Source organism: Fringilla coelebs (assembly GCF_963513975.1).
Source record: "Fringilla coelebs genome assembly, chromosome: 2".
Lineage (NCBI taxonomy): Eukaryota > Metazoa > Chordata > Aves > Passeriformes > Fringillidae > Fringilla > Fringilla coelebs.
In genome coordinates this window covers 61,643,830-61,654,888 of record NC_140029.1, presented here as the reverse complement: position 1 = coordinate 61,654,888, position 11,059 = coordinate 61,643,830, and positions in this window count along the sequence as shown.

Sequence of the window (11,059 nt, the reverse complement as noted above, 5' to 3'; positions counted from 1 at the left end):
GTGACAAACTGATTTTTATTCCACTTATGCTTTTGTGGCTTGCAGATCCTCACATAAGGTTGGTAACTTTTTCCATGGGTCATAATCAAAGTCACAGGTGTCTTGGGCTCTGTGCCAGCGTCCCTGAGCCCCCTGGCACGGGTCCTGGCAATCCAGGACAGCCAGAGGGACGTCCTGAATTCCAACAACCTCAGATATCATTTTCTTGCCTGAAAGCCCGAACACTTTGGAGGATCAGGCCTCTTCTTTCCTCCTTCCTGCGCCTCATATCAGAGAACGAAGGACTGGAACCAATAAAATACTGAGTTTCCAGTAAAAACATCCCCACTAAGTCCCAAAGGAATTTGGGATACATTTTTCTGGACTGCTAAGCACAATGATTGCACCAGTCTGGAAAATAAAAGCTGCGGACCTGAAGTCTTGAATCAGGAGCAGGAAGCACTGGCTGAACTGATAACTGGGCCGTTGCTTTAAAACAGCTTGGTGAGTACAGCAGGCCAGCAAGGCTAAGGCAGGGGTGGGCTGTGCCTCTCCCATCATCTATTAGCCCCCCTGCAGTAAAGAGAAGAACTGATTCAAAACCAGACTTAAATTCTTAGTAGCATCTTAAAAATGCTCCTCAGATAACTGGATAGGTGTGTGAGTCAAGTTCAGTCACGGATAAAAATTTCCAGTGAGAGTGTAAAGCAGGAGTTCACTTGCCATGTGGCAAAGGCAGCACATGGCTACTGGTGTCCTGATGGGCAAAGCAGGAGGAGGGGAAGAGAAAAGGAAATATGCTGAAGACATCAATTTGTCCAGGTTAATTGAAACTAGAAAAACCTGTGAGGCACTTCAGAGATGAGGTCAAAGTAGTCTGAAGAAGCCTAGAAAGAGCAATAAAAAGATTTGAGGAGCGGAAGAGACTGAAAGATGAAAAGGCTCAGGTGAGAGTGATGGTAGATATGAAGGAACCTGACAGAATGACTTGAGATAATATAGAATATGTCAGCTGAAGTAACACAGAGAATTTCAGCTGAACACGGTATTTCCCTTTATTTAACACAAGAGAAAAGTGACATCAGATGAAAATGAAAGACGATGGGTATAAACATCTAAAAAAGAAACACTGCTTTTCAGAACAGCAGCCACCTCTACTGCCATAACTAAACAGGTGGGCTTTTTTCATTCTGCCTAAATGCAGGGCAATGCCCATAGGTGTGTGACTTCATTTTTCTCTCACAACACTAACAGAAAATGCTTCATGCATGGAAATGGTTTTCATAACGTAGTGTTAGAAGAGATAATTCATCTGAATTCCAGGAACAGCTTGCATTTACATGAGTAATAGGCCCAGCAGGTATGTCAAGAGAAAAAATGCTCTAAAAGCCACCCTACTTTGAGGTGTGATACAACCAGTAATTGCCTAAGATTAGCAGGGAAAAAAAATCCCCTGAACTGCGTACTCCAAATGTACCTGATTCTAGTATCCTTTCACTTTGTTTTAGCACCAAACATTTCTGGAAGCAAATACATCAGCTGAGTTAATTAGGAGTCTGGGACCTCTGACCGTAGCAACCTCTGCAGTCAGGTGGAATGCGGTGCACATGCTACAGGAAGGGAAATAAAATTCACTTAAGACAGCAAAAATACATGCAAACCTGATGGATGAGACCCCAGTGAAAGCCTTCCCTCCATGTACCCCCCCGGAACCCCAAATATTCCCACAGGCCAGCAGACCCAAACCCAGTGAAGCTCAGTTTCCCTTGGGAGAAATGAGAAGCCCAGTGGCCAGAGGGGCAGAGCTGGGTTCCCCAACCCAACCCAACCCAACCTCACCCCACCAGTTTCAGCGTCTGCTTTTTGACAAAGCAGCCAGCAGCCACAGCCACAGGGCAGAGCACAGACTCCCAGCTGACTAAGTCCTTGCTACCCTGCAAGACTAACTCTGAAGCCACCAGGGAAGGTTACACACGACTGGGAAAGTTGCCAAGCACTTATATCCCAAAGTAAGAGAAAGTGAAAGTCTCACAGCTTGGACATCACTTCTTACAATGCTGTTCAGGTACCTCATTCAAATTTCCTTTTCTGCCCTTTAATACGTGCATTGTTTGTTACCCACCTGACATACCCATCTTAAAACAGTTGGGAATGTTTTAAGAGTGGCTGTCCCTCAGACAGCATGACCAGGTATTTCCCAGGGTCTGGTTCTGAGCTCAAGCTGGCGTGTTTGCAGGGCCACCCTTACACTTGAGGGCAGCCTGGCTGCTGCCCACCCAGCCCTGCAGAAGGGTTACACACACATGGCGCTTATTCACCCCCTCGGAAAGGCTGAGCAAGCTCTGTCTCCGAGAGCGGATACAGTATCTCATTATGATCTGCAAGGATCGCTCTCAAGATTCAGCCCTGGGATGACAAATCCGTAAACTCCTTTGGGATCTGTTTCTTTGTAAATACACAGACGTGAGTCATTACACTAATGTAGTTATGTGTGAAAATTCAAGGGGAAAATATAACCCCAAACCACCTTCATAAGAAAATAAGCTGCAAAGCCAAACATTACTGCATGCTTCTTTTTTTTTTTTTTTTTTTTTTTTTTTTTTTTTTTTTTTTTTTTTTTTTGCCTGGCTATCAGCAGTTTACAAGTTCCCTCTTGTTGGCCCTTGGGAAACAGCACATCCTGAGACTATGAGCACCAGGCAGTCCAAAGCAATGCCAGCGCTCTTCAGTGTGATTAAAAAAGCAAGTTCTTTGATATTTGCTGGAATCATCCATTGGCCTAGATAGTCCATGAATTCCTTTCTCTATGCCACACTGCCTGACCCTTGCAGGCCTGAGTGTTTATCCCCTGCCATGCCTCCTGTGGCTCTTGTGCTTGCTAAAGGCTCCCAGATCTCATCCTGCTCCCCAGCAAGCCCTTGGAGGTCTGATGTTGCAAGTCCTCTGCTAATGGGCTGTGCACTGGTGCTAATGAGGTTCAGAGCACTGACCACAGAGAGGATGGGCCACTTGTTATTTTTCTAATTAATTCAAGAACTAATCACACAGCAGCATGCTCCGAAGACAGCCCATCTAACAACTGTGCTAAGAAGTCTGCACAAATCTGTCCCTCTGCATTCACCCCTGAGTGTTTTTCCCTGCTTTTTGCAACTCCTTCAAACAAAAGATGGCAAAAAAATCTTGTTCTACCAGCTGCTTATGTTCTCCCCCATGGCAGCTCATCCTGTACATTAGCTCCTTCTGCTGTTTTAAATAATTTGGCATTCCTTTTGGGCCCACCCATCCCACATACCCTGAGCTTAAATTCTTGACCCCTACTGGGAGATGACATTAGCTCTCCGCTTCACTGCCTCTCCCATCTTACTCAAAGCTTATCTAAACCCACAGTTGCTCATATCTCCGATTTCTCTTTTTCTTTTGGTTATAACCCTCTAATTAGAGCCTTGAAGCATACAGAGATGTGATTTGCATGAAAGGCACTATTCAAAATGAAACTGGTTCCCAACCCATACAGCTTAGCAGCAACATCTGAAGGCGATAAGATATTTAGAGCCCTCACTTCTCACCATTATTTTTTAACCACTCAAAGCCCCATTCATCTGCTCTTTTCTAAAGGATTGGAGCTAGTTTTGCTAGTTTTTCTAGATGGGTAGTACCCTCATAGCTCTGTACCGTGTTAAATAAACCCTAGAAGAGTTTCCACATTCCTCTTCTGTGTTTTGTATTTACTTGAATGTGTATCACCTGTGCCCCAGCCCACACAGTGGATGTCTATCCTGTATGTTAAAAGACAGAAAATAAGGCCATCATGATAGACATCTGTGCTCACCACTTTCTTGCTCCTCTAAAGCTGCTTATTAAAAAAAAAAAAAAAAAGGAAAAAAAACATATCAGAGAGGTAGGTAATTTTAAAGTGAAGTACTAACAGTAAAGATGAAGCCATCTTATTATAGTTACCAGTTATTATTAAATATTAACTAAAATTAAATCTGGAAAGTTTGTAAACACCCTATTTACATACCCAAGTGGTTGTCTTATGTTCGAAGCCTCCCCTCAGAAGAGAAGCAGCTCCCAGTGCCATTTGGCGTGAAGGGGACATAAGTTACAGAAGACCTGACACGAGGAATTTGTGCTGTGGCTATTCATGGTGCCAATGCTTTCCACGTAACTCTCCATTCGTGGCCCGCTTGGGGAACGGGATGTGTCCCAGGCACTGGAGCAAAGCCAGAAAAGGGCCATTTATTGGTAGCATATTCAGAGCAACATTTGCAAAACAAATTCAGCACAAACAAAATCTGGCCCAAACAATGTTGACAAATCTTTGCTTGTGCTGTCCATGGAGAGCAAGTCCTTGCTGGGGCACTCTGGCTGGGCTCTGTGAATGTCCTGCTGCCTGTAAGGATGCTTTACCCATCCTAAAAACTGTGAGAACTCCCGGCACGCTGAATGCATGGCTAATCCCATGGGAAGCTTTCTGCACTGTGCTGTTTCAGCAGCCAGCCAGGCAACAGCAAATTGGTTGTGCAGACCCAAGCGTTTCCCCGTCCCCCTGCCTTTGAACAGGCAAGGATGAAGAACAAACTTGTAATGAATGGACTGCAGAGCACTGAATGTGCCCCTGGCTGGAGCGGTACAGCTCCGCTGGCCTCGGGCAGAAAGGCTGCAGAGGAACGAGGTGAGGAGCAAAGCACTCAGAGCTGAATTTGGTCCTGTAATTTCAGTCTGAGGCAGTACCAGGTTAAGCTGTGCGGCACTACATGCAAAGTGGAATGTTGTTGCTCCAAGGATCAGGGACAGAGGCCAGGCCAAGGCTGAATGCAGTGGCAAGGGTTAAAAATCAATAAGGAGTCTAGATGGAGAGCTGAGATTGCTACATCTGCCTGTAGGGCACAAGTGCTGACCAGAGAAGATCCTGCTGCCCTGGGAGGATGGACCCCCGCTCATCACTACATCCCACCCCCTCCTCCAGCAGCATCAGTAGCAGTTCCTTTGGTTTCCAGGGCTCTGACACAGCCCAAATGAAGAGCAGGGTCCCAGACCTTGAACTGGTCCCTTTCCTCCACCCTGCTTCCAGACAGCCCTCCCCTGAAGAGATCCATCCGCTTCATCTGTGTCTTCAGCTGGCCTTTCTCTGTGGGCTGCATTTATTGTTTTATATAAAAGATAATTCTGAGAAGAGCAAGCCAGAGAATGTGTCAGAGAAGGGGAAGAAGTGACTTTGTAACTCCAAATAAGTGCATGCAAACAGGGATGACTGCCAGTGATTACTCCCAGAGTTGTGCCTCCTGAACCCACCACATTCCCGTCCCGTGATGTTTGTTCTTCTCTCCAGACTGACTGCAATCATGATCCAAAAGATATTGTGGAATTTCACTGTCAGCTAGTAAAACTAGGCCCTAGAAATTGAGCTTCCTCTATAATTACTTCAGAATACTCAGAGGGCCAGATGTTGAGGCATGTGGGACACATCACAGCATAACAGGATGGTTGTGGTTGGGCAGGATCTCTGGGGATCATCTAGTTCAAGACCCCTGCTGAAACAGGGCTGGTTGCCCAGGTCCATGTCCAGAGAGCAGTCCCAAACTCCAGCAGCCGGAAAAGTTCCTGAGGCGAGCTGGCTTCTCAGAAGGAGGAGAAATTCTCAGAAGATGCTCTGCCCAGATGGCAGAAGATGCCTTCACGGCTTCTGTAGGATAAAGCAGACAGCAGGGTGGGAGGAGACTGGGGTTTAAGTGGAAATGGGTTTTGGCCACAAAGAAATAGGTGGATACCAAAGAAGGGGGGCTGCCCCAAGCTGGAACAATAATATCCCAAACTCCCATCAGTGCAGTTTTGTTCTTGCCTATGGAGCTGAGTTAAGGGCAGTGTTTTAAAAGAAAAGAAACCAGTGTTGGGAAGACAGTATAGCTGTTCTGGTTGGAGGGAGACCCAGCACCCAGGGACCTGGTGGGTGGGAGAGCCAGGTCCAAGTTTCTTCATTGCAGCAGGCTTCCTATGCCATTCTGGACAAATCCTGCCTAACAGTGCCTCGGTTTCCCACAGGAACAAGAGGCAGGTAAGAGCTTTTCTCAGGCTCTTTTCTTCTTTTTCATTGTACATGCTAGGATGGGATAACCCTTAAGTGGCGAGGTGCCGGTGCCAGGCAAAAGTGGTGGATATTTAGGCAAAACTCTAAGCAGGTGGTGCCAGGTCACCTTTTCTGAAGACATCTCTAGTAGTCTCAGAAAAGAGGTGATTTGAAGACCTCCCTGAAGGGTTTCACCAAATAAATCCCGATTATTCGGGCTTTGTGAAGACAAAGTGATTGTTACTCTAACTTCTTAAGGCACATAAGCATTTAAGCTGCCTTAAATCTTTAAGGTAGCACAATGTAAGCATTAGAGCCAACTTAAATCCTTATTAAGTCTTCTAGGTGCTTAAAGCATTTAAGCCATTTTTAAGTCTTTTTAGAATGACTGCTGATGCCACGGAAAGGATGCAATGTTGAAAGACACTTTGTATGCAATGTCACCTTAAAGTTCATGCTGTCAGACAAGCCGGTGTCTCATATGCAGCCTTATCAGGAGAGATTTGAAAAATGTCTAGACTTTAATTTCCCTGCCATCTCAGCTTTGGTCCTAGGTTCACAACCATGCATATAAATGTGACAGGGTTTTGAGAACATAATGATTGATCCATCCACTCATCCTGGTGGTTCATGTTATCCCCCATCAGGGCTCTATCACACTGCTCTGTGGTACGTGCTTCAAAGGATAGTAGAGGATGCTGAAAATGAGCAAGTTCCTTGCACATACAGGGACAATCACAGCTCACAACTAAGCAAAACTTTTTCCTCTGACTTTTCAGCAGTGACCTTTGGATTGCAATCAACCTTGGAACGCCCAATCTGAAAAGGCAACATTTTTGGCATGCCGTGAAAGCGAGGCTTTATAATAGAAACTACTTTTGCAACTTTTATTGTATGACTTGAACTCAAGAGGATGCCATAACAAACTGCTGAGCACAGTCTTTCTACGAGAAGAGATGCAATCCAGCTAACCCTGTCCTGTGTGCACAGGCAAAGAAACCACTTAACCCCTTAAATAAGGGGCAGCATATGTGGCAAAAGTTCTAAAGGACTGGGTCATCAGTGGACAGAGGGATTTTCCAGTAACTCCAGTGATAATTCTGACTTGTTCTGGTTCTTAACTTGTCTTGCAAGATCATATCCCTTATACAATTATGATTCTGAATGTCTGATAAAGCTCTCCTTTTAGCTTGATTTTTGACTGGCAGTGGCTGGGAAGCTGTTTGCCTCCTTCAGACCCTTAGCTGGTGCTGATATTGCAGGCACCCACTGAAGCAGCCCTCCAAAATCAACAGAAGAAGACCCAGAGCAAGCACAAGCCAGAGAGACATCTCACCTGAGTGTTGACCACTGTGCTGGGACATGGGCTCTCCTGCTGGAACCCTTTAAGGACTGACCCTACAAGAAGCTCAAGGGACTATGATATGATTTGTCTCTTCATCTTCTAATAAAATCTCTTTCTGGGTGGGTGATCTGGTCAGACCAATTCACACTTCTCAGTCAATGGGCAGGGATAGGCACTTCAGGAAGCCATTCCTGTGATCTGTTTAACACAGCTCTCTTAGTAAAGGGTAGCCATACCTTAAAATACGCTCATTGCTCTCCCCTATGAGTCCAGACAATGTCAGACATGGGCCACAGTGCACATTTGAGCCAAGGACACTGTGCATCTTACACCTAGGTACAAACCAAATGCTTAAATTGGCCGCACTGGATCTTACCAAGTCTGCTCTGGTGTGTGTACAAAAGTGAATGACTTTCTCACCCATTTCTTGAGGTCAGTTTCGAAGACCCCCTTTACTTTAAAATGCCATGGCTATTGAATCATGGGGCCGGTCTAGATTCTCCTCCTTTCGCTTAATTGCAAACTGTTAGCCAGTATGCCATAAAAGGTTTATGCAAGCATACCCAAGCGGGTTTGAATGCTTTCCACTTCCCTGCTCTTGCACGTGAGAACTCGCTCACTCCCATTTGCAGACTCTCAGCAGATCTGGGGGTTATGACTGAATGCCTCCAAGCTGGGGGATGCAAACAGACATCAGTGTTTGGAGTCAGTGACCGCACTCATGCCCACGATAATCACGAGCATGTACAAGCCACAGGGAATTGTTAACATTGAGACTGATTTGACCATAACAAAAGTCTCAACTGTGTTTTGTTATAAAGTGCCTCATTAGTCTGATATTCTTTGTGACATCCCATTGGCAGTAGATATGAATAGAGAGTTTTTTCCTGTCTCACACATGAGCAACAGGCACAAATTTCCATGTCAGCCAAAACCAGGCCTGCTCTCCACACCAGAGATGTGTAATCTGTGGAACAGCTTGCCCAAGGAGGTTGTCAAGATATTCAAGAATTGTCTGGACACAGTCCTGTGCCCTGTGCTGTAGGAAGACCCTGCTTGAGCAGGGAGCTTGGAGCAGATGACTCCCTGTGCTTCCTTCCAACCCGACCCACTCTGCAATTCTGTGACTGTGTATCTGAAGGACTGAGCCTGCAAGATGCTGAACATCCCCTGCTGATGAGAGGAGCCAGGTAGTTATTGCCTCAGTCTCTGGCACAATGCAGCCCAAAAAGGGAATGGAAAGTTCAAGAGCTTATTTAAGAGCTCTGTGCCCAAACTTAGCTCGCGCAAAAGGAATCTGCAGGCTGAGCGAGTGCAGCCTGCTGCACAGCTCCCTCTCCTCCTTACCCCTGGGATGAGCTGAGGAGTATCACAACCCGAGCAGCGGCTGCACCTGATGAAACTGAGAGGAGATTGCCACGCACAGAGTAGCATCTGCCGGATTGTGCAAATACGCAACGTGCTCGGCTCTGCAGACCGGCAGGAGCAAAAGAGGGCTGGCTGTGTTCCTGCTCATGCAGCCCAGGGTGAGGCTCATCTCCTCTGCTGCCATGAGGTGCAGCTGGCTCAAGGTCACCTTGTTGGCCACCGGGACAGCCAGATCCTTCTTTGCAGAGCTGCTTTCCACCTGGCTGCTCCCAGCTTCCACTGGTGCGCAGGGTTATTCCCCTAGGGGCAGGGCATTGCATTTCCCCTGCTTGACTTCATAATGTTCCTGTTGGATCACTTCTCCAGCCTCCTTAACATCCTTGCGCACGACTCAGTACCACTGGTGACCTCACTGATGAGGCAAGCTGTCCTGTTAAGTCGCGTTCCTGAATCAAAACCTGACAAACTCCTCCAGCTGGACTCTGAACCACTGCCCACCACTCTGGCAATACAGCCAACTTTCCATTCACCTATTTATATCCAAATCACAATAATTAGGGCATGCCCTATCAAGCATTAACTTTACAGATGAGGCCACCATGGTCAGGAATTGAAAGCATATCTGCTTTTCCTTTTGAATGCAGCTATCCCTGTTTGAAAGAGAGTCATCCCTCTTCTGCAGTGCTATCTAGACAGGCAAAATGATTCAAACTGCTGATCCCATGAGAAACAGCAAATGTCATCACAAACATCACAGGCATCACAGGAGCAATCTCTCTGGCTCTCTAACAATACTTCTCACTAGTGAGAAGGAATACGTTTTATTTAATGAATTACAGATCAAAGGCCCTGAACCAAGCCTTGGTATCACCTCACTTACTACTTGGCCAGAGGAAAGACAAAATTCCTGATACACTGAGACCTCTCTCTTTATCTGAATGATCTGAAAGAGAGATTTGTAGTTGTTCCAATTAGATTCATAAAGAATATACTGCATGCTTGGCAATCTCTGAGATGAAAACCATGTGCAGTGCACTGTTGTTAAATTGCTGATCACCTGCAGAGACAACGACCTCGATTCCATAGCACCCTCTTAATAGCTAAGGCGAGAGATCCTCTGCAATTGCAGTCAAGAGTTCATTCTGTTTGCTAAAGCCATTACGGTCATTATTCTAATTACCTATCGAGGCCTATTCTTGTGCGTGGTGCTGCACAAAGACAAAGGGAATATTGTTTCTGTCGCTCAAAGTTTGCACTCTTAATCAAAGAAGAAGAGCATTCAGGCACCTAACAAATTGAGTGAGTTAGGGAGGGGAAGGAATTGCCCCATGAATTGGCTACGAAATGTTTGTGAGGAGAATCTCTGGGTGAAAACTGATGTATTCCTGTCAATCGCCAGCCCCTATATTCTCGCAAAGTGGAGTGCGGGAAGGCTGAGTGTCTAATAGCCTGCTTCACAGGCAGTAATTCCTCTGGAATATGGTGACTGATTTGCTTGACATTTCCTCTGGCGTCAGCGGTATTAGAACCATCAGGCAATTTCTGGGAAGCTAATTTGTTCCTTTCTACTATATGTTGATAAGAAACAAAGAGATGTTAAGTGCTGAAATCTCTCAAAAATCCAGTAGGATTTGGATGCAAATCTCAGGAATCTTTTCTTTAGTGTCAAGTAAGAATTTATACAATTCCCTTTTCTATTTCATTAACTAAGTTTCCTGCTGGCAGTATCCAAAATAATTCTGAGGTCTGGCATAACATATAGACATGACTGTAGGGAAAAATAATTTTGTTAATTTAATCAATAATATGTCCTTATATGGAAACCTTGTCAGAATGTAAGTATGTATCCAAGCAAATGTATTTCTACATGCTTCTTAGTAAGACTATTGCAGAGCAAAACTGTGAACTTAAAACGAAGAGAAAGGCTTCAGATGTCCAAACTATTCTGCAGTCTTTGTGCAGATGAAATTCCCAGTGCTAGTGTGGTGGGGTTAGGAGGGCGCTGTAACCCTCTTATTTACCAAAAGCAGCTATTTGGGATTTTTTTGCTCTTGTTTTGAGTAGTGGCTGAGATTATGATGGTTCCTGCTGGTAAATCAAGTTTGCTAGACAGGAGTCCCCTGGCTTGGGTTCAAACGAGTTTGTACTGTATTGGATGGCTTGGCCCAAGGGACTGGCCTGTTTACCTTTTTCTGTATTCCTGACCTTTCTGTTCCTGTTTTTGTCACCTACATAGCACTTCAGAGGCAGTTCTGCTCCCATGATTACCACGGCCACTTAGTGATGCTCAGCTTGGCTTT